Source organism: Micropterus dolomieu, linkage group LG18 (assembly GCF_021292245.1).
Source record: "Micropterus dolomieu isolate WLL.071019.BEF.003 ecotype Adirondacks linkage group LG18, ASM2129224v1, whole genome shotgun sequence".
In the NCBI taxonomy this organism is placed as follows: Eukaryota; Metazoa; Chordata; class Actinopteri; order Centrarchiformes; family Centrarchidae; genus Micropterus; species Micropterus dolomieu.
Window position 1 is genome coordinate 28,819,460 of NC_060167.1, and position 25,192 is coordinate 28,844,651.

Genomic DNA, 25,192 nt, shown 5'->3' on the forward strand with positions numbered 1-25,192 from the left:
AAAGCACCTTTCCAGCTCAGTGTTACAATGTGCTGAACAATGCAAACTTTGAAGAAAAATACAAAATTAAAAAACAGGAAATAACAAAGAACAAAACAATAAAAACTAAAGAGAATTCAAACCCAGAAGTCGAACACACACACACACACAACAAAAACACAAGGTAAAACACACATTACAGGACAAAATTCTAACACAACAGGTGGGTTTTAACAGCTTCTTAAAACTTTCTACTCTGTGATTTTCATAACTGGTGGAGACGTTTCAAGAGGGTTGGAGCCACAACTGCAAGCCCTCCATCACCTTAGGTTTTGAGCCTGGTCCTCCAGACAGAAAAGTTACAATTAACAACTGAATTATAAATTATGGTAAACATATAAAACACATAACAGCAGACAATACCAAGGGAACATAAGGCTTACAACAAACAAAAACAAATCAGCACTCAAACTCAAAAAAGATTAAATAGATTCAAGGTCATTGTAATGATAAAGATTGCTGTAATGTACTAACTGACTTAGTGAAAAATGGCAAAGAAATGTTTATGACTGAAGAACTTATTATTAGATTTATGAATGTGATTTTGCAAGCAATAAAATCAAATTGATGATATGGAAATTATTTGCCAGAAGGGTATGTAAAAAACCCAAAGAAAACATTGTCACAGGAAAGGAAGATTTCAGAGTCAATACAATGGGAGGTAACAGTAAAGGTATCTTGCCAAAAAGTTTTACCTGCTAGAGTGGGGACAAGTATAAAATAAACGATACAAGTTTTCATGAGCCATTTGACAAAATGAGCAGTCCACATCAATGTCCTTCTTATATCTTCGTAGAAGTATCTTGGAGGGATAATAGCGATGCAACATTTTAAAGGACACCATTTAGAATGAGATATTTGGAATGTATAAACACCAAATTTTAAAGAAGAACATTTGGAAAATATACTATTTACTTTTGAAACAGAGCACGTATAGCACGGTTATTGTTTCTCATGTTACAGAAGAAACAGGTCTGGTCAACATTAGCACAAGGATCCAGTGGCAAAAAAGTTGGTATAGATACTTTAGAATTTCTAAGAAGCATTAGAGCACCAGAAGGGATTGCATCAAAAACTAAGGCATATTCCTTCGGTGGTACAGGAATACCATACTTGTCTAGAAGTTCGGAGTATGACATTAAGTCACCACTAGAGTTGAGGAGCTGGTTAACCAGATAAATTCCATGGACAAACAAGTTTTCCAAGAACAGTGATTTGTGTTTTTATATGCCTCTGTTGTTCCAGATGTAGTATCTGTGAGGGTAAAAGTTATGCTTATAAATTAAGGACTAGGAAAGGAGCAATTGTTTGTGAAGATTTGATAGTTTCAAGGGGATTTTTTTCAACATTGTAGCTGTAAAGTAAGAAGAACTTAAGACCTCCACGCTTTGAGAACAGATAGTTGGCGATAAAATTTCAGATTGAGTTTGGATTTCTTATCCAGTTTATCTTAAAAGGTATTGTTGAAGGTACTGTAGAGAAATCAAGAAAGTTTAGGCCACCATTTACGTAGGAGTTCATTAATACTGATTTTCTAACATAGTGCGTTCTATTTCCCCATACAAAATTATGAAGTTATCAATGACTAGAGGTCGGTTTGTTGACATTCCCTTCCTGATTTCTTATTTTTTTGCATGTTTGTCACAGTGAAATGTTTCAGATCAAAGAAATTGAAATATTAGACGAAGATAACACAAGTAAACACAAAATGCAGTTTTAAAATCAAGGTTTTTATTATTAAGGGTGAAAAAAATAAAAAACCTACATCGCCGTCCTCACTAAGATCAGTATACACTATAAACCCGAAAAAGTATCAGAATACTAAAAATATTTGTGGAAATTGATTACCTCAAACTTTTTAAGTTGTGGTAATAATATTTTTGAGTAAACCTTAACTTAAATATAATAATTTTATTTTTTAAAACCTTTCATTTCCGCATACGAAAATACATTGATTCAATGATGCTTACTAAAATTAAATTCCACTTATTCTTTACTCAATAAATGTAATTGTGCACAACAAGTATTGTGCTTGACTCAAATACTAATGGAAACTCACTCAACAAAATAGTCAACTAGTTAACTAGTCAACTTGAAATTTACAAAATGCCCATTTTCAGATTGTAGTCCCGAAAAATATGAATAAAACTCCATTACTACAATTCAAGTTCCCTTTATTAGTATTATTTTCTCACAACGTCACATTTATTAATTTAGCTGATGCTTTTATCCAAAGCGACTTACAATTGCTATATATGTCAGAGGTCGCACGCCTCTGGAGCATTTAGGGGTTAAGTGTCTTGCTCAGTGTATCTGAACCCGGGTCTCTCACACCAGAGGCGTCTTATCCACTGCTCCATCACCACCCCACATCTGTCATTTCTACATTTAACAGACACAAAATAAGGCACATCTTACATAAAGCTGATTAGACAAAGTAATTGACCACTTGATCAGATAATTAACCAGCAACAATTTTGATAATCAATTTGTTTTCATTCTTTTTTGCAATAATGTTGAACATTCTCCATTTCCAGATTCTTAATGAGATTTTTTGGTGTTAAGTGATAACTTGAATCTCTTGAGCAAAATAAAATTTCCTTTTACTACTTACTTTACTGTGTTTTGTGGAAAAAGCGATAATTTTATTCCATCAGCAGCACTTTTACTTAAATAATATAAAAGGGAGCTTTAAATGTGGAGTTTCATGGAATCATAAGCAAATAAAGATTGTTTAAAATAAGAAGTCCCACACTATGCATGTTTTTAAGTCAGCAGGGAAAGCCGGTGTGTATGTAGTGAGAGACCAGAGGTAAAGGTGAGCGAGTGCAGGGAGAAGTCGAGGAAGGCGCAAAGCAGGTACATTTACACTGAGTACTTACATTGCAGGTTTTGAAGACGTCATTCATCCTCTAGCAGGTTTACTGGGAGGCCACGGAGGGTCGGATGGCATCTCATGTGTACCTCGTGTTGTTCCTAGATTATACAAATATTTTTACAGTACATCAAGCCATAAAGTCTAACAGTTCTACCAATGTAATTCTAAAATAATAATAATATTGATAGCAATAAAACAAATCCATCCAGCTGCAACTACTAAAAGACAAATCAAATTTAAACAAACACAGTCAGTCAAACAATGGGTGAGAAATAGAAGCTAACTATAACCTTAAACATGACAATAGAAGAGATTTGGAAGCCAGTGCAGCAGGGCTGACCCAAATATTTGACTATTCCTTCATTGGGTTGGTATTCAGTTTTCAATTTTGGGATGTGGAGATTCGCACAAGCGCCTACAATTCTGTCCCGCACAACCCTGCACACACACCAGCTTGCACCGCCCTTTTCATTTTCTATCTGCTGTATCATACAGCGACAGACACATACAGGCTGCTATCTGTCCGCTTTCAACTTTTTTTACTGCCCAAAAAACAAAGCTCGTGTTTTGAACTTATTCACCCACGATTCTGTGGTAACAACCGCAGGCGAGCTGCTTGTGGAGAAGGCCTATAGTACATCTCTCTCCGTTTGTGTCTCTGCAACTGTCAGTAGACCGTATGGTGACCGATCATGGATGGAGTTGGTCTTTTGAACGGATAGAATAAAAACATAAAATCTGAGCAAAATTGAGGATTTTCTATCTTGGGTTATGTGTTCAGGGCAGCCCAAGAATTTAATAATAAGCTTGTAAATGGCTTTTAAAGTGATCATGTACCGGAAAACTTGATAATGAATTGAAAGTAGATGGCTCTATCCTCCTAGTCATCACAAGACAATATCATAATCAAATTCCACTATTATAGTACAGAGGTCCCAATCTGTAGCCTATTGACTGACCATTATGTGATCAACATTGTTGCTACGTCGAAGGTAATCTTAAACTCACCTGAAGGTCATAAATCCTGAGGATCTCTGCTGGGCCTCTGCTCTCTTGGCTTTCTGCCTGTACAGGGCAATCAGCTGTGGTGTGTATCTCTCAAGCTCGCAGTAGAATTGGTTGAATAGGTTCAACATTTGTAAAGCGATGAACCACATACATGTATGCAGATTAATGGTTTCCAACTTGGGCCTTGACAGAAAAACATAATGCATCAATACTTGTTTTAAGCAGGATGGCTGACTGAAGAAAATAGTTTCTACCTGAGAAATTGACATGGAGCACTGCATTGACATGAAAAAAAATATAAATATATTTTAAACTAGACTAATTGTATAATATTTCATCATTTAGCTTCTATCTGAAGCAACATTCCCACACCAACAGAGACCCTTGTGTTTTTTCTCAACAGTGCCATTTTTGGTCTAAACAGGGTTGAGACAGAATTTCAGTCAGGTACTAAATAGTTTAAGAACCATAAAGGAGTCATTCAACCACCTCATCATACGTTTGACATAACAGCCTTTACAGTCAAAAATTTTTAGACTTAATGCTGTAATAGATCTACAGTTTTCTAAGCTTTTGATCACTGCCAATCATTTCTCAAAGAAATCTATGAGAATTTTGAATTGCTAAATATACATATTCATTATAAAACCTCACAGTCACAGCTGGACTAATGCACTTTTCTGAAACAGTACAATATCCTCCCAACGTCTCAATTCAGGGCTAAAATATCTTCTTTCATGTTAAAATGTCATCCACTGTGAAATGTTACTGGCTCCAGTTCTAGCAATGTAGTATTTTTTATATGCTCAGTATGTCTGATTAGCAAGCCAGCAATTGATGCAGAAATATGCAAATTGATAACATACCTTGGTGCCGTAGTGCCACTCAATACTCTGATCCTGCGAGAGCAAACATAACAAACAATATAAAGATTTCCCATTAGCCCGGTCAACAAGTACATCATCAAATGCTGATTTCTTAAAAAATACATTATTTTATAATTTGTCTGACTCACCAATATCAGAGCTGCTTTTGCAAGTCAGGTGATTATGGGCATGACGAAATTCCTTCAGCAGCACTCTCTATAGTCCTTAATGGGCACACAATATATGAACACCAACTTTTGATTAGTTTACAAAATAGAGGCCATGTAAACACTTTGTAAACAAACATGTGATATGAGCAGAGTTTATTGCTGTGATAAATGCATTTAGTTTTTAAGACTTAGTTACCAGTTTATTTGGCACATCTAGCTAAATATAATGCAGTCTAATCCAACATTTCTGCAATAAATCCTCCCTTCATAAAAATGATAAAGCGAAGTTATTGTTCCCACTGTATGATCGTTTTGGATCACATGGGCCGGTGTTTCTGATATTTTGTCTATCCCATTTATATCAGTGAGGCCATGCTAAATAAAAGAGACTCAGCTGTTTAGTACGGATTACAGTTCAACAGACCACAAACTATATCTGCCAAAATGAACAAATAATAATGTAAAATTTAAATAAAAACTGAACATTCCTCACCAACTTTTATTACCACAGAGGAAAAATATTCTTTTACAAATACATATTACAGCTTCAGATGAGGCAACTTGTGTCTGCAATTGAAGGGCTGAGGGGTTTATTAGGTTCACGCTGATATAATGAAACATTCAGCCATGCATCAACACTATTTTAGGATACATCTTACCGAAATGTCTTTGAAGCTCAAGTAAACTCAGCGCTCAGGTTTACTTGAGAGGACAGGTCTATTAAAACAGATTACAACAGCTGTAAGTTAAATATAAACATTAAATACTATAATTACACAGTTCCAATTAATCTGACTTGAAAATCTCCCAACTGGAGGGGATTTCATATCATATTTAACCTATATCATTGAAACTAGGCTCTATACTGTTCCACATTATAAATGTTTTTACTTTTTGAGGAACTGCACATCTTAACTACAAACACTACGTTCAGAAACCGCTTGTTAACTTATATGAAAGCAGAGCTTGACTGTCTCCACAGTAACTTTATAGGACTAAAGTAAGTTACCTAAGTTACAGTAGTTCAGTGCAAAGTGAACATTGATGTTACCTCATTGTGCTAGCCAGCTAATTTCCTGAAAACATTCATGACTTGCTAACCCTCCCGTTTTTCAATGCACTCCCCCGGCTTCCTAGCAGCTGACAGCAGTTTAATGTTACGGTGGCTGGGTGTTGGAAGCTATGCTGCTGACAGGCGTAACTTAACTGTAGATTTATTCTGAAACAGTGTCAGTTCTAGTGAACGGTCCCCATTTGTCCCTAGTTCATCACTTCTAAATATTCTCTAAAATCACATAACGTTACAGCAGCTAATGCTGCCCATTGCTAAATTAGCCACAAAGCTAATGCCGTGTTTATCAGTGGAGGAGCGCTAACGGTAATGAGCCATTAAACTATAGTTTCTGAAGTATTCTAAATATATCTGCGAGCCGCCTGTCTGCAGTTATAGTCTGCATATCTGAAATGATTAAACCAGAGCGGACATGTAAATAAACGTGAGCAGAACAAGAAAATAACACTGCGTCCTGTAGCTCCTCTTTTTGTGACGTTGTAGATGTGAAACGCTGTAGTCAGAGCTGTACCTGCTCTGGTTGTAGTTATAACTTAGTTAAATGAAATCTCAAAGTTGCAAGTCCTAGTTGTAGACAGTCAGGTATTAGATGCACTCAACAGCAGCTCCCTGTATCATAAACAGATTGATTTAGACAGATGATGAGAAATGGTTTCTCAGAGCTTTGGTTAGAATTAAAGAGTGTTGGTAAAGGGATGAACTGGATGTGAATATACTATATTGGAAATATGGCAGATTATGTGTAAAGTGAAATACACATGCTTATTCTCTCTCACTTTGTCTATTTACAGATGGCTGAAAAAGTTGCACATTCCAGCAACAAATATTTATTGATGTGCAATTGTTTACATGTTCACTTTTTGAGACAGTAAACTATTAACATAATTGATTTAGGAAAAGGTTTTATAGCCCATATACATAGCAGTTTCAATATTGGCCTGTTCTAAGTGTAGTTTATACAGTAAAGGTCTGCTATCCAAATCATTCTCAAAATCTAAATATCGGCTCTTTTTCACTTTAATGTCGGCATCGGCCTCCAAAAACCCATATCGGTCGGCCTCTACTTATTCACAGATGTTATGTTATGTTCCAAAATTATGTGGAATTGCATATTTCTTAATTGGAAAACTACATTTTACACCCTGCGAAAGCATGTTTTAATCCCCTTGGACATTATTTTTATTTCTAAATGTACCTGTTTTGCAACTGCCTCGACTTCTCCCTGCACTCACTCTCACACACCTTTACCTCTGGTCTCTCACTGCAAACACCGGCGTTTCCCGCCTCTCTATCCCTGTCTGCGCCCTGAGTTTCTCCATAAGCAGTAGGTTATGTTTTATGAAGTCACACAAAAGACACAGAACTCGTAATTTTTCCACCCGCGATCCTCTTTGACAGCAGCAGGTGCGCCGCATGGCAGCTTTTTAATTACTTGGTCTATCAATGTCGTCATCCATCCCAGTGATTCATTGTTGACATCGTCCAATGCCAGAGTGCGAGTGTTCTCTAAATTTGGTACAGACAGTAACTGCATTAGTTTAAAGGCCCGAGCAGGATCTCTGACGACTTAGGGCTAGTTGGTGAACTTATTTAACAGTTTGGCTAGTGCTAAGTAGGGATGGGGATCGAGACCCAGTTCTAAAAGGACCCGTTTCCAAAATTTCTCAAAAGCAATAAGGTCAGAGCTTATCAATACTGCTATCGAGACTAGTGGGTCTTATAATGTTATGTTTCAAGCATCTAATCTGATTTATCTTGAGACGCGATGGATAAGAAAGCTAATGTTTCAAATTGTGGCACTGAAACGGGGTATTAAACGGGCCCAGGACTGTTTATCATCAGCCTGCAGCCTCTGCTGCTCTCTGTCGCCCCCCCACTCACACACTCACACACACAGCGGCCAGCAGAGCGAGATGGTGAAGTTAAGTTCGCTTCAAACTACTTGAGGTGTCGACACCTACGCACATTATTACAATACTTTATCAATACACCTGTCTGTAAGAGAATTCATCTGTCCTCAGTCTGTCATCCTGTAGGCTGTTATTTACTAGCCCAGCTAATGTTAACTTGGCAACCACCCAAATGTTAAAAACAAGCTAAATAGAAAGCTGCCCTTAAAATTTGGCACATTGTTGTAAACTCAGCTGCTGGCTGAGACAAACCAGCCGCTCTTCCTCCTACCAGGTAACGTTACCTGCAGGCAGTGAATAACAGCTGAGGGGAGGAGGAAGAGGAGGAATGATACAGACTGAGTTTTCTTTCTAAATGTCACTCGGATGTAAACATTAATGTTGCTGCTCTAGAAACAGCATTTAGCTGTATTTAAAATATTAAATTCTATCCTATAAATTATTTTAAAACAACCTGGCAGTTAATATGCACACTTCAATGTGTTTGTTTAGTCATGTCATCTCAATATATAACAATCGCACACTGAATATTTTCTTCATACCGTACAAGCCTAGCCTACCTCATGCCCGTTGGGTCTGGTCTTCCCAAATAACAGTCACCAAATAATACTAAAGTATCGTTAAGCAGTCTCAATAAGGGTTTCAATGAAAATGAACGATCCCCATCGTTAATGTGTGTAAACTAGGTCTGCATGCTGTCGGCTAATAAGCTATGATAGCTTCCACCATGTTGGACTCTCCAGCTGTCCGTCCAGTCAGAGCTCACCTCCATCAGGTTCGCTGAAGTCAGCGAGTCAGAAGAGACGCTAACTGCTCAACATGATCGTAGCTGTCATCGACTTCACACAGGTAACAGCTGATCAGGACTCCCCTCTGCAGAACCTTTAGTCTGGTTCTGATCCAGGTTGTGTTCAGTAAGCAGGTCTCTTTCCTCTCTCTTAGCTGTTGTGTCCCATGATGATGGGGAGCCTGATGTTCTGGAAGGGCTCTGTGTTCAACATCTTCAGTGAGACACTCTCAGAGGACACCTGTCTTCCACCTGTCCTCGCTTCTTATCCTTGTTTCCACAGTTTTATTCTCGGCCCAATCCCAATGTCCACCCTCACAGACTTTGAGGCGCGTTCCGTGAGGGCTTAGGGCTCACTGGCAAATCGTCAAGTGCGCGAGGGATCTCTCGCGGACATTTTGAGCCCTTTTTAGACCCTTTTCGTAAGTCTGCATTTCTGCAGACTTTGGCTGAAGGAACTGCCCCCAGTTCGTAGCGGTATGACGTGAAACACGGGGGTTTCCAGGGGAAGCCCGGAAGCGAGAGAAATATCACGGCAAATCTGCCTTATAAGAGAAGAAGAAAACAGTAAAACAACAAGCATCGACACCTACGCTGATATTAAAATTGTTGAAAGTTTTCTTAACTTAAGATGGTGCATAGAACACATGAAGTCAGAGGAATGCAATCACCTTATTACACACTTAGTTTATTCAACTACTTATTTTAGTTTTTGCTTAATGATGCTGTTTGACCGACAATAGTGTATTGATTAATTACAAATATATATTGACATTTACCTCTGCTCCACTCTGTAGGTCAAGAGCCTGCTGGACTTAAAAAACAGGCAAAAACATAAAATAAAACGTGTGCAATGTGTTTCAGCATCGTCAAGGTAACGTGATAAAGTGGCAAAGGGCTGTCCCGTTCCTGTTCACAGTATTTGGAGCCCTTGCAGCCTCTTAAACTCAATCACTTTCCAAGTGACGTCAGTAAAGTCTGTGAGGGCTTAGGGCTTATGGCTTAGGGGGGACATTGGGATTGGGCCCTAGACTGAGAGACCAGTACAGCACCTGGCAGCTTTTCCTGGCTCACAGCATCCCCCTGGAGACCATCATCCCCATCCTGCAGCACCTTAAATATAAAGGTGAGTGGTGTCCAGGAAAGGGTCCCTGTCCTCCAATCTGATCAGTCCTTTGTTTTTGAATTGATAGAAAACCTGGAGGCCTGCTTCACAGAGAGAAGTACGACAGGAACACACCTGGACACTCGTCTTGGAGACTCCTGGGTCTCTGTCTGCGTCCCAGGCCCAGGGAGGAGATGGTGAAGATGGTCCTGAGTCGTCCCTGTCACCCCGAGGACCAGTTCACCACCAGCATCCTGAGACACTGGTCAATCACCATCAACAATCAACCAGCCCCGCAAGAGACAGAGGTGAGGACAGACTGAGTGGGACAGGTGAGGACTGTCTCTGGGTACCTGTTGTGTCTCTGTCCTCAGTCTTCACAGTTCCAGCAGTAAACTGGCTAAGCTCACCCTGGAACAGATCCTGGAGCTCATGGACAACCTGAACCTGAGCCCGAGTAACACCATGCAAGAACAGCTGTCAGTACACACAGGCTTATTGATCGCTTCAGGAGGAATTGATAACTGATCGCTGATTGTGTCTGCCAGTCTTCACTCAGACCCCGATCCTTCAGGCCAGCTGTGACGAGGTCCACCAGACACTGACGGGTGACATCACTGTGGCGGCTGATGATATCACTTCCTCCTCTTACAGGCTCCTGCCTCCTATCCTCGCTTCTGCCCAACAACGGGGAGGAGAGCACCTCCAGCAGCACCTCTGTGTGAGGACAACCTGAACCTGTATCTCATTTATTTGGATCGTTTCAAAACCACATGAAAATTTGATATTTAATGCGTCTGATTTGTGAAACCAGGAAGCAGCTTTGTGTCTTCACCAAGAAGGAACCTCCAGGTTTGAAAAGTGAAGCCTCAAATCTGCATTCTCTCTAACAGCCAGCAGGGGGCGACTCCACTGGCTCACATATGGTCTCAGTCCCTAGTTTCAAGTATTCTTCAACACAGCATGATCATTTAGTTAATTATGGTCACATTTAGAGGAAAATAGACCAGAAAGCAGATGAGGAGCCTTTAGGGCGGGGCTACCTTTTGATTGACAAGTCGCTATGTGTGACCCAAATATGGATGTTCAGGATGGAGCTGAACACCTCTTTCCTCTCCTCAGCTGTACAGGTAGGCTGGAATAAAATAGCTGCTCGTTACTTTATATAAATTGAACTAAAAGATGTTCTGTTAGATTCCAGTCTGAGGGGGAGATGTTTGTTAACCTGCTTCACTTCTCCAGCCGTTTGGGAACAGACTTTTGGTGGTCCTTCTGAGATTCACTGTCACTGTCTGTCCCTTGGACAATCAAACACTCTGAGACCCTGTTACGACCTGGCTCATGTGGGCAAGGAAGATGACATAAACCAGATAGATTTGGTAAAGAAAATTATTTATAGGGTAAGGTTGACACGCAGTAAACTGTAACAGACAAAGGGCCGATTGGATGCTCCTTAAACCAATGAAAACAACATAACCAAAAAGAAACCTCTACTGTGAGAGATGCCGAGCTTAACCTACACAAGGTAGCGAAAACAAATTCAAAACCAAAACACAAAGTGCAGCACCTTTAGACCTATTGAAACTAACACAAAACAGCTACACAGATGTAGCAAAATCAGTTTAAAGCTAAACCTGGGCCCTATTTTCACGAACAAGTTTAACATCAATTATCTCAAAATAACACACTGGTGTTTCACAGTATTCTCAGACAAACTGACACAGCGAGGCGAGGCAAACCAATCAATGAAAATCACAGCTGCCTCAAGTCACAAGCACACCCTGTTTAGCTGAAGTCGCTGTCAATTGCCTTCACTCGATTGGAGGAATCCCCCACCGGCTGTGCCAATCTTCATCGAACCCAGACAGTAGGAGGGGTCAACGTCATCTGGCCCAATCCTCGGCAGGCAATCCTACAACTCATTAGTGTACACCTTCACACAGAACATAGACGGCTACTAACGTACAGGGGCCTTAACAGACCTCGCGATTAAAGAGGTGGTATTATGCTCATTTTCAGGTTCAAAATCTTAATTAGGGGTTGTACCAGAACAGGTTTACAAATTTTCAAAAAACACCATATTTTTGCTCATACTGCACATTGCTGTAGCTCCTCTTTTCATCCTATGTGTTGTACGCTCCGCTCTTGCTACAGAGTGATGCATCTTACTCGTACAAAATCTTTGTTGGGAGTTCCCTGGTAAGGACTACTAGCCAATCAGAAGCAGAGAAGGGTGGGTCGTAAGAAACAAGGTAGTGTGATCCAAAATCCTAAAATATAAAACTTTCTGTTGCTGGCCTCTGTCTGGTGCACGCGATGATGATGCAGTGAATAGTGAATATTGTCTCTTACCAATCAGCAATCTGTTGTGTTTTTATGTTACATTTTAGTATCCCTTAGCTGACTTGGAACCTGGAAGGAGGTGAGGTGATACGAAAAAAAGTACCTGGAAGCAGGTACAGGTGCAACATTTCTACAATTGAAACCCAAACAAAGGCGATTGGAGCGAAAGGGCCTCCGCTCAGACTAGCTTGGTTTGAGGGCGTGCCTGACCCCCGCAAGCTGCTTGGCAAGCTTTATGGCGCGTTTTCATTGTGACGTCACAAGTAAAGGAAGTGAAGGGCTGGACTACAAAAGAGCTGTTTTCAAGCGGTTTAGAGCAGAGCTTTCTGTGGGAGATGTGAACTCCCTTTGGGCTGGACTTTGGGCCTTTTCACTTTGCAAACTTGTTTCATGCACAAAAAAGAGATATAACTCAATAAAGGAGAGGGAAAAAGCCTAAAAGCATAATACCACCTCTTTAAAGGAGCTGCTCTGATAACAGCACCCGTCAGGAAGACGTCCTGCATGGTTTCCGTGGGGTCTTAAAAAGTAAAATTTAAAAATCAAAATTAAAAAGTCTTAAATTTGCTGAAGTTTGTGTTCTAGGTCTTAAATAATTTTAAACAGGTATTTATTTTCCAGGCAGCTTTCGTGTTCTTGTCGCAAGTCTCTTTTGGATTGTATCGCAGATATAAAACAGATTAATGTTCAGCTATGGGGAAGTGCAACCTTATCGGTTCTTGGAAGTAAAAACAGATCTTAGGGCTTAAAACAGTCTCTATCAACGTATTTGAAGCCTGCTGTTGCTGCTTAATGAATGAGCGCCGCGATTAAAATTTCACACGATCATTAATGATTTTCAGTAAATACTCAACACATGGCTGTCTCCCCCTCCTCGTTCTTCAAAAGATGAGCGAATGTGAGAGCGGCAGAAAGTGACGGTGAAAGTTAGCAGAGGATAAGATCAGCATTAAGTTGTCAAGTTACAGCTCTGTACTCTACTGTACGTCTTGATATATTAAAGAGGACTGTGTTGACCACGGAGGAGGTGACATTAGTAACGGTAAAGCAAATTAGGGATGCAAACTAACATTAGTCCTTTTAAGCTAATGAGATTATTCTTTTGGATTTTAAAAATACAAATGAAATGAAGGGAGGTGGTTCTCATGTTGCCTATTTGTTAATTTCTACCAATGTATAAAGCAGTAAATTAAGACACAAGGCAAACATGAATAATCCTTTCTGCAATGATTCTGTTTTTTCCTGCCATTTTAAGGTGGAAAGGCTCAAAACTGCATGGTGCTGCGCAATGAATTTAAAATTGTGGAGAGCATCAAAACTAAATGAATTTTCGCAGATCTAATGGTTATAATTCAACCCCAGTAGACTTATTTAGCAAGTTTTAGCTTTTGGGGTGTAGTTTATTAATGTCTCCCTGTCTGCACCCCTGAGTTTATCCATTTTATAAAGTCGGCAAAAAGACACAGAACTCTTATTTTTTTTTTTTTTTTTCCCTTTCTGGATTTTTCAACCATGATCCATTTTTCATGTCAGGCACCGCATGTTAGCTTGTTAAATACGTAGCTTATCTGTCATTGTCCATCCAGGTGTTTCATTCTTGACATTGTCCACTGCCAATTTTGTAGACCTTACTCAACTCTAATTTGAATACCCTGATTTACTCTGCAAGTAATTTTGTGACTGCATTTCCTTTATGTGTTCCTTTATAAGTTGTGAGGTTTTAAATTTCACTCATAATGGTCTTAAATTTGACCAGGTGAAACCTACAGAAACACTGATTGTTCCATTACCTCAACTACCTGACTTAAAAATTTGCATAGCGTGGAACTTCTTCTTTTAAACAATCTTTATTAGCAATCTTTATTTGCTTATGATTCCATAAAACTGCACATATAAAGCTACCTTTTATATTTAAAAGTGCTGCTCATGGAATAAAATTATGCATAGTTGCTTTTTCCACAAAACACAGTCAAGTAAGTAGTAAAAGCAAATTTTATTTAGCTCAAGAGATTCAAGTTATCACTTAACACCAAGAAATCTCATTAAGAATCTGGAAATGGAGAATATTTAACATTATTGCTAAAAAGAATGAAAACAAATTGATTATCAAAATTGTTGCTGGTTAATTATCTAGTCAAGCAGTCAGTTACTTTGTCTAATCAGCTGTATGCAAGATGTGCCTTATTTTGTGTCTGTTAAATGTAGAAATGACAGATGTGTGAAGATGACACTAATAAAGGGAACTTGAATTGTAGTAATGGAGTTTTATTCACATTTTTCAGGACTACAATCTGAAAATGGACATTTTGTAAATTTCAAGTTGACTAGTAGTAATTTTGTTGAGTGAGTTTCCATTAGTATTTGAGTCAAGTACAATACTATTTAGGATAAGTTGGGCACAATTACTTTTTTACTTTTTACAATTATTTATTAAGTAAAGATTAAGTGGAATTTAATTTTAATTTTAATCAATGTAATTTTGTATGCGGATAATTTAAAAAAAAAGTATTATATTTAAGTTAAGGTTTACTCAAATATTATTACCACTACTACAAAAGTTTGAGGTAATCAGTTTCCACAAATATTTTGAGTATTCTTAATAAACCTATTTGTGTTTACAGTGTAGTCAATGAGGTCCAGCACAAGCCTGATGTTGTTTTATGTGCCTTTATAAACCCGGTTTGGTTTTCATCAGTAATTTGGTCAAATACAGCCTTTAATCTTTTGGCAAAAACCAGAGCTAGGACTCTGTAATCCTTATTAAGAAGGCAAATTGACCGCCAGTTGCCAAACTTCCCTCGATGATGGAGAAACTGCTTTACTCATCACAGTGTACGTGCGTCCTTGCGCAGTGACGTCTCTCTCCCAGAATGCAGTCTGGTAAACAGACATGGAAGCACCAGGTGAAGACCTCCACAGAGGCTGAGCGCCGCACTCGCTCCTTCCCACCGTCTTCTGTCTACTTCGTCCAGTGCATCCAGTTGAATTATACCTGCCCGGTGTCACGTTTGCGTCTCCAGCACCCAGAGCCTTGGTAAGAGTGAAGTTGTTGTCGATCCGTGACGACTGCTAATGACTTCTGCTGTGCTGTCAGGCTCCTGCCAGCTTGCTCGCTAACGCTGGTCATGGCTGGCTACAGGCTGCAGCTAGCAGGCTAATGTAGCCGCCGCTGCTCTCCAGTAACGCTTGTACCAGTCACAGACCCACACTGGATGGAGCCTGTTTTCATATCACAACTCCTGATAGACACCATGTCTGCTTGTTCACACATCGTGTGAAAAAGCAGACATGATTAACGCTTTCTTTATCTTTTCTATTTGTGGAAACGATGTTAATGTATGGTAGTGTGTAGAAGAGGTGGAAGCGACGCAAGCCAATAAAACTGCTAGCTCGTGTTAGCTAGCTAACTAAGTTGTGCACCTGCTTTTCAATGACAAGGTTTTCGTTTCTAAAGAAATGGCATAATGCTATATTTTGCCCATCATAGCCTTTGACATAGTGTCTTCGCAGAGCCCATACCACGATTAAAGTCAGCCTAAGCTGGGTACTGACGTGTGTGTGTGTGTGTGTGTGTGTGTGTATTGCAATGTAGCAGACTGTTTGGAAGAACAGTGTTACGGTGTAAGTACATTCACTTTGATGTCAGTTTCATAGTGCGTGTAGAGATGCATAAGGGCTGGGTGACAGTTCAACACAATCTTTTGTTGACTTTCAGTTGAATATAATGAAATCATGTTATGGTTGTATGACATTCGGTCAATTTCTATGAACAGCAGACCAGAGCTCATTGCATTGAATGCCATTTGGTTATTTTATGTGACTTTTGCACACGTATATACTATATAAAGAATATGCAGGACACAATGCAGCCATTGTCTACATTTGTATGACTACAGAACAGCCACCATTCAACAATCCTAAAAGCCCTCTATGGGTTTGATGTGTTATATCAGCTTCTGTTACAAAACTGTCAAATCATATAGGCAGTGCAGTTGGTTAGGATTTGGATCCCAATATACTGAAAGGCACAATTTGAAGATGGTACTGGCTGTAATGTACATTTGGTAGCAGAATGTGGTATTATTAATGTTATTAGTTAAATCTGTGTTTGCCAAGTCAGAATGTGTGCCATGACACAGATGTGCTGGTAACCCTCTGGGTACATAGCGTAACGTCAGGGTAGCCAGAAAGAACTATGGCTGAGCAGGACGTTTGACCAGTGAGAAAGTTAGAGGTGGACCTGAGTTTGTGGAAGTGATTAATTGATTAATAGTACTCTTTAGTGGTATGACAGCAATTATCTGACCTTTCACCCAATTAACAAATTAAAGACAAAGCTCAGGGCTCCAGTTTACTTATAAGCATGGATTGTGATCTACACTACCTGAGCTTCTCTGAGAGCACCAGTCTCCTGGTTTAAGGATATAGTACTATACAGTTGCAGTTACTGGATCCCATAAATATGTCATTATTTTACATAACGTTTCTTTAAAAATACCTCATTCAGAGAGTGCAGCACTTGTATAGTGAATGGCATTCGTAATGGCTACATGTAGCTTAGGTTTGCCAGTGCCAGCCTTCCTGACATTGTGCGTGCTGGCTCACTGACATGGCTTACTGGCACGCCATCATTAAACCATGATTGATGTTATTGGTTACACCTGAGTCAAAATGTCTGCTGTGAAGAAGTTCAACAATATTTCCTGACTTACACTTAAAGGACCAGTGTGTAAGACTTAGGGGGATCTATGAGCAGAATATGGCAGAAATGGAATATAATATTCATAAGTATGTTTTCTTAATCTATAATCACCTGAAAATAGAAATCGTTGCCTTTCCATTACCTTAGAAGGAGCCCTTTTATATCTACAGAGGGAACGGGCCCTATTCCAGTAGTAGGGCTCCACACTAACTTTTCCACTGTTAGCACTGGTGAGACAAACTTTCTCAGTGAATCGCACCAACACATGATTTGGTCGCACCAGCAGGTATTGATCAATGACCACTGGTAAGAAGTGTGGAAGGGCTCAGTTTTTAGGGAATGATGCATCAGTCTCTGCAAGTTTCGTGTTCCTTTCTGTTGTTGTGCAACTTCAAAGTGTCAAGCTAAAACTGTGTTGACCCGGTAACAAGTTTAGAGTTGACTGCAAAGTATGGGCCACATTGCCTACAATTTAAACATAGCAGAGCATTCCCCTCCTACTGTAACCATCTGATCCCCATCATGGTTCTGGCTAAATCTATATCTGTCCACTGCAGAGGCTCTCTCCACAACCTGGAGGAGGAACTAGTATAAGTGCATGAATTTGTATAATTGAGGTTGTATAGTTAAAATGTTAATTTAATAATATACTGTTAGTATAATTTTAATATATTAATTATATAATGCTACTATATTGATTATAATTATATATATATATATATATATATATATATAGCTTACCACTAGTAAAATATGAATTCCATTTACAGCAGATTTATTTTTGTGGATTTATTTTTGTTTATTTTTGGTGGGTTTTTATACATTAAATGCTTGTGCAAAAAAATGTTACATACATGGTGATTGAGTTAGTCTGTAATTAGTTAAATGATGCTAAGTGATAACTTGTCAATGATTATAACATCAGTGCATGCAGAACAATCAGTTCAACATTTGAAAATTTGCTGTAGCAAGTCAACATTTTTAATGTCCTGCCTCATCCAGGCTGTGATTGGTTGATCGCAGAGCACATCGACATTATGAAAAGTTGAATGTTCAAAAAGAAGGCATCTGATGGAGCTAAATGGCCAGCTAGCCAAACACGAACTTTCCTTATCTTCTGCCTATTGTCTTTTTTCTCACCGTTTCAACTGCCGCCGCATCTCTCTCGTTGTTTTTGTAAAACGAGCTGCTCAAACGGCCGCAGAGCCCAAAGATCGTGGCAGCCAGTCAGACTATGTTTTGAATGATTTCATGCTGCGTTCCATTTACCTCGGAGGTCGGAGTTGGGAATGACGTCACACCCGAGTTGACGGTGTTCCACTTAACAAGTCGGAAAACCTCGCTTGGCCAGCTGTAGTTTACAACTAGCCAGGTTAGCTATTGATACGCTGGTTGATTTTAAAAGAAAAAAACTGTTGATACCCGACAGCCATCGATTTAAAAAAAAAAAACAGCGCTGTTCTCAAACACGGAAGGCTGCCTGGCTTGCTTTATTTGAAGTATAATGCACAAATTCACCTCTTGATTACTGTATATCATCATTATATAACCCCCCCCCCCCCGGTCCCACAACCAAATTCAAACCATGTAAAAACCACAGAAATATGTTGTCTATATGCAATCCACTACTCCGCCCAAATCCTTCCATTGTCACAATCTTTCCCGAGTATACAACCAGACCAGCCATATAAAGGCTTATGTATATAATTACTGTCTTTATCTCTAAAGTGCTCATTCATACAGCAGCCTAACGTCCATATCCATGAGTAAAATATTAATATCAGATTTGCAATATTTATATTGAAGTAATAAGCTTGATACACTATATGAATAAACACACTCTTATTAAAATTCAACTAATTTAATAATAATCTGGATCAAGCCACCAAGTTCTTTAAGAACTCCAGCACAGAGAGAGGTACAAAGAAATAAACACATGTAAACGCAGCAGTTTGGCAGGTCTGAACGCAGAATGGGCCACATCAGGTCCGGATTCTGCAGACAGAGAAACACATATGAGCACATCACTCTCAAACACTGCAGGTTGTTCACCAGTCACGAGCTGTGAAACAACAGTACAGCTCTGTTGGTAAATAAAAAGGAAAAGTTACGTTGCGTTCTCTGGCGGACCTGGATCAGCTGTTAGCTGTAAGCAAACCACAGGGCTAACGCTAACGTTGCTACCTGGCTGTGTTTTAATGTTTTAATGTCCGGGTCTGTTTGTTTTGGAGAGGAGACGGACGACCTCTGAGGTAATTCGGCTCCCGGTAGAATTCTGTCAGGGCTCTGAAGTGGACCCAGAACAACTCTCATCAGCTGTTAGCAGTAATGTTAAACACTAGCAGGACTGAAGTTACGGTGCGGCTGTGTTAAAACTATAACTTAGCACAACATAACTGCGCTGTAATAACGGTATGCTTTATAAAATGTCACATAATTAACAAAATAGCTATATAATGTCAGTCCAGTGACTGTTAGCTGACAGCCGACCTGCCTCTCATTCTCCGGCGCTGGCAGTCACTCAGCCTGCAGAACGAACGAAAGACTGAGGAGGACCCATGTGAGTGGTGAACGAGTCGTTCATTCCTGCTCCACAATAGATGTCACGTGACAAATGATCGACTCAAACCTAGAGACCCACAGTTGAGAGTCGTGAACTAATAAATTCTGTTTCCTGTGCTGACGGAGGCCATGCAGCTGCCGTGTGACGAGTGAATGTAAGAGTCCAAGATCCTTCACGCATGCGTGAAAATGAACGAATCACTCACTGAGACAACCCGTTCCTCCCGAGTCATATACACGATTAGGTCTTATGAACGAAACATTGATTGAACGACACAACACTAGCTCGCATTGCATTTCAGGGGCATTTGCGAGTAAAGTAGTCGCGCTGTAGAGCCGTGCTAATGATCAGCTTGCACTCGCACAAATCAGACCACGTGAAATTTTTACTCGCACACTCTTAAAAAAAAAGTCACAGTCTGGAGCCCTGAGTAGCCCAGAACGGACAAACCAAAGACTGGCTCTAGAGAGGGCCTTTAACGAATTTCGCGGCCACTGTAGGTTCTCCTCAAGCAGGAAGCTTCCGGTCAAAGAACTGAGAAAATAAATTATGGCCCCATTTATAGGAAAATGGACCATAAAGCAGAGTATGCTTCAGGGCGGGATTATCTGTGATTGACAAGGCGTTACCATGGCGACCTGTCAGTCAGGCTACAGTGACTCGTACCCACGGCACTGTGTAAATTTAACCACTGTCGAAAAAGCTTGTTAGGAGTTGGCTGTTCTCTGGTGAGTTCATTTAGTTTTAAGCCTGTTGTTCGCTAGCAAAATTGTCAGCCCTGTTAAAATGACAGTTAACATGAACTACAGATGCACCTAGTTAAGCAAGCTAGCTAGCTCCGCACACAAGGGACAGACAAGGGGTATTCATTTGGTTGCAATCTGCACTCTCGCCGCTAGATGCCACTAAATCCTAGACACTGGTCCTTTAAGAAATGCAGTTGAGTTTGAAGTTGGTTCATTCTGTGCTGGGCATTAATAGTTTATATGCAAAGAAAGTAATAGACTATAGCAAAAGCTTTTGACAAGCAACAAAGTATTATGCAAATTTAAATAAATCTAAAATACCTCATTGTAATTCATACACACCAGTTATCATTGTATGGCTTTGTGTTTCACTTTATCAAGTTATTTTCTACCTCTATGAATATATTACAAAGTGGATTTCATTTTTATCAATCATTAACAATACAGGCGATATACACGTTAGCAAATAATAGTAGTATCAGCACTTTAGTTTATGTCACCACATGAATCATATTCATGCAATTATAGGTCTTCTGAGTTAAGACAACAAAAACAATGATAGTTCTCTGGTTTTAAAAGGGATTACTGTGGGGCTGGAGAGGGTGGTTAGGGATGGTGCTTAATGAATTGGATTACTGCACAGTGGTGAAGAACTCCATGGCCAAAGGAGGACAGTGTTACCTTCCAGACATAGTCTTATAATTCCATGTTTACTGATTAACTTAAACAGCAAACACTGACTAATACTGACTTGTCTTCTCCCAATGTGTGTGTGTGTGTGTGTGTGTGTGTGTGTGTGTGTGTGTGTGTGTGTGGGTTGGCTTGTGCGTGTCTCCAGACTCTTCTCTCCAGTGACTGTGGCAGCCAGCGATCACCCAAACTGATGAGGATCGTCTGATTGAGTTAAAAATAAGTTCCTTTTTTCTTATTTTGCCGAGGTAAGATCTCATAGATACTCATTACTCTGTATTATTGACAGTTCCTGTTTTCTGTAGCTATACAATATGCATAGTTGTATAGTGCTGATAGATGTTTACATCTGTCCTTTATTGGAAATCTGTTTCGCAATTTTATACTAGTTGTTTTACTGCAAACAAACGACCCTGTCATTTCCCAAACAGACTCTTATCTTGGTTCCAAGGCCTAACTGTGATGTTAACTTACTTTGGATTCTGAAGTTATTATATTATAAAACAAAAACATTGTTTTGAATGTTTGTGGATATTTGAAACTATGGGTTTAAAACAACAACACACCCATGTATATTGTAGGGTTGAATGGTTTTGGAAAAAAATATCTAATTGTGATATCATTTGCGATATTGGAGGGAATAATCACTTTTACATACGTATTCTCCTTTTCATTGAAAACACATTTAACTGATTATGATGTGATTTTTACAGGGATCTGTACCGAACAAAGATGTTTTCTTAAGTCTGTAGAATATGGTGTTGGCCAGGACAACTCTGCAGCAAGACGATATTTAGTTAACAACCCATTTTGCCTTTTAACAAACATTGCAGTAGGCCATGTTGAGATTTCAATTAATTGTTCAGCCCTAGTATATTCTACCGATTTAATGTTAGATTAATGTTCATGAATTTTCATTCCTGATTCAATGAGTATGCTAGAGGAAAGGTAGCTGTGCATCTAGCAAAAGGAAACGCCCTCTCTCTGGTGCTCTTACATTAATATACATTCACTTACTTGAAAAATAGATGCTATGCAATCCAGTACAACAGTCCTTTAATGAATACTATTTCCACTTTGCTTAAATATTAATTAATATTCAATGAGGTGTTTCTTGTTGAGGCTACAGCAACCTACTGAGCCTATCGTTTGTACTGGTGCTGTATTGGGTTGCATGTATTGAAGGTTAGGTGTTTGTTTTATTGAATGTGCTTATTAGACTTTGTATAGATATTACAAATACCTTTCAATGAAATGTAATCCAATACAACACCAACACCTAGGGCTGTGCGATATCATATCCTGATATAGTTCATTTCAAATACCAATATATATATATACCGATATTAAAATTTCTTTGTAAATTCAATGAAATATTATTAACTCACAATGTTTCTCTGCATCATAAAGGTGGGGTAAGCTATTCTGAAGAGAAATCCAACACCAGGACAAATACCAAATATACAGTGAACAACAACACAGCATGTAATGTGACCAATGTTAGCTAAGTTGTGGGTTAGCAAACTGTTGCTACTTGCTGCTGCAAAGTAAATATGAGAGGATGAGACGGCAGCTCCAGATAGCGATACAGCTCTCCTGCTGCTATAGCTATCATCACACATGTCTAGGTGAACTATAAAGTAAGCTGCATGTCCGTGGGCACATCATGGCTCAAACGGCTGGAATAGTGTTGCGTGGCTCGTCCAGACAATAGACTTCCTTCTTTGGTATTAAACTCCTCGTTTTAGCTTGCATGGTCTGAGTCCTCCTGTTCAGTATGATCCAGTTATGAGCAAACTTCACTGTCCTCCATGTTTGTTTATTCTTAATGCAAATTTCTTCCCTGCAACACAGGCAAGTGTGGAAGAATGGACCACAGTGAAATTAGTTTCAATTTGGATATTACTTTTACGTTGAATAGTCTACAGATGTCTGTTAAATATGCAACGTAAAACTAACTTCATCGTGGTGCAAAGCGTCAACACCTTGTAGTGGGGAATTTGCGACACAACAAAATAAACAATAGAGCATAATTTTCAACGACAGACGTTTTGCTATTGTCAAATCATAGATATCGTCATATCGCACAGCCCTACCACCACCGCAGTAAACATTTGTATTGGTCTGCCTCATATCGTACAGGGGTCTTTTATTTTTCTGATCATTAAATGTATATGTCAGTCTGTGATGTTCAGTCGCTAGGGATTGGTTCATCCACTGGACACCATAATATGGAAAAAAAAAAAAAGTTACAAACTTTTGTTTGCATTTACTGGTAATGTCACTGCTTTTAATCACATTTGAGCAATGTAGAAGAGTGACTGTTGCTTAGATGATAGTGCTTGCCTAAAAAAGGCTATTGAGGAAATGTGATTTATACAGTAAGAGTCTCCATTGGACATTTTCACTTAGGGGTGGACTCACCTTTGTTGCCAGTAGTTTAGACATTAATGGCTATGTGATGTGTTATTTTGAGGGGACAGCAAGTTTACCATGTTACACAAGCTGTACATTCAAAACTTTACATTGTAGGAAAGTGTCATTTCTTCAGTGTTGTCACATGAAAAGATTTAATCAAATATTTACAACATTGTGAGGGGTGCACTCCCTTTTGTGAGATACTATATTAATGACAAAAAATTTACACATCTGGGCCCATCGCAGACTAAAAAAGCACTGCTACTCATAGAAATGGACAAACCAAAAAGTTTGCTCCACAGAGTCTTATAATTTTTAGCAGTGGCTAAATGGGTAAGTTACACATTACAGTGAAAAAGGATTTGCTATACATGATGCCTCTGTCAATATATTGTCATTGCGTGAAATATAATTGTGCCTGGCATGCTTGTCAAATAATTGATGTTGCACTGATGTGTATAGCACTGATTTTTTTGATATAGAGGTGCCATTCAAATCCCTGTAGGGTATTATGTGTTGACCCACTGTTTGCTCAATGTTATGTACCCTTTATTTGTGTAGTTTTTTTTTTTTCAAAAGAGGAAAAAAAACAATGCACTATAAGTTGAAATGTATATAACCCCACCCCCACCCCCACCCCACAAAAAAAGGAACAAACCGTATCAAGCATCATGCTTGTTATGTCTGCTCACCCAACTATTGTAGGTATCCTGAACGTAATATACTATATTCTACTGAGGTTCAACTCTGATTGCCATCCACAGTGATTTGACCATTTTAACAGTTCCTACAGTAGCCAGTTCTCGAATGTTCATATATTTTGAAACACTTTGATAAAATGGATCAGGTTGTGACTGAGATACAAATGTAATAAAGACCAAAGAACTGAGAGACACTGGCAACATCTTAAGGACAATATCTTAATTTGTATTTCTAAATTAAGTGATGTTCTAAAGACAAAGCCAACTTTCCGAATTGTACACTTGAAACTAGCAACAAAGGGCCATGCTCAAGGCTCTTTGGGATACATGCCAAACGGGAATACATTCAACTTCGCTGCCATTTATTAGGAGGATTTTCTTCAGATATCCTTCATTCGATCTCAGGAAAACAGCACAGAAGGTTGCTTAAACTGTCCTATTTTTTCTGTCATACTGACAGATGGTTATGGTTTAAGAATTTTTTGATGATTTGAGATAGAAAAAGAACAGTTACATTCAACCACTAAATCATTAATATAAAATAGGAAGAACAGCACAGGATGATAGGCACAGGCTTATAGCGATTATGCCATTTGGAAGGCAGGTCAGTGAGTGTATTACCTTCTCTCTTTACAAGAATACAAGTTTATTGAATGTTGTTTGTGGCTAGAAAACAGCAAGAGTTTCCATTTGTTTCTCAGCTTTCGTCAGTTGAATATTTGCATCACTGGGTTAGACCACAACCATTTCATTTTGAAAGTGAAAGTAAGGACAACTGTCTTTACACATCTGAAAAGTTTAGGGAACCACAAGTGAATCTGTTCAAGTCAGTCATAAATCTCATTAAGTGTTACATTATTCTGTTGTAGACATTTTGTTGAATTAACAGTAAACCTGAGTTATATAATTTGAGTTTGACTTTATTATATTGGAGATCACTTATCTGTTAATATCATTCTCCTATATTCTTGTGTGTGAAGGCTCACATGAGAGATTGAAAAAGACATAGATCTATCTATCTATATATATATATATATATAATATTAATAAATAAAATGTTTGCTTTTTCTTAGTACAGAAAGCAAGTAAAAAGTTGAATGTTTTGCCACATGAAAATATCTTAATAAATATATCACTGTATCAGTGTGTAACCAGGCATCCACTAGTGTAGACCAACACAGGTGTTTAGTAAGC

The 25,192-nt window shown here is 38.9% G+C and overlaps 1 protein-coding gene and 1 long non-coding RNA gene across 3 annotated transcripts in view; one reads left to right on the forward strand and one right to left on the reverse strand.

The window, feature by feature from the left end:
- Window positions 1-2,382: 2,382 nt before the first annotated feature.
- Window positions 2,383-9,153, reverse strand: LOC123956414. Of its 2 annotated transcripts, XR_006821525.1 has the most exons (7): window positions 8,710-9,153; window positions 5,621-5,678; window positions 4,941-5,015; window positions 4,792-4,824; window positions 3,926-4,108; window positions 2,922-3,015; window positions 2,383-2,421 (listed from the first exon to the last, which is right to left on the reverse strand). It is a non-coding gene; the product is annotated as an uncharacterized LOC123956414 (long non-coding RNA). The 2 variants fall into 2 exon arrangements; XR_006821526.1 differs by lacking the exon at window positions 5,621-5,678 and having other exon boundaries at window positions 2,398-2,421.
- Window positions 9,154-15,064: 5,911 nt separating this feature from the next.
- Window positions 15,065-25,192, forward strand: part of LOC123956524 (ataxin-7) — a 35,243-nt gene continuing 25,115 nt past the window's right edge. The window contains exons 1-2 of the mRNA XM_046028776.1: window positions 15,065-15,212; window positions 21,028-21,127. The gene's annotated coding sequence lies outside the window, so the exon portion shown is untranslated. The remainder of the gene's footprint in view (window positions 15,213-21,027; window positions 21,128-25,192) is intronic.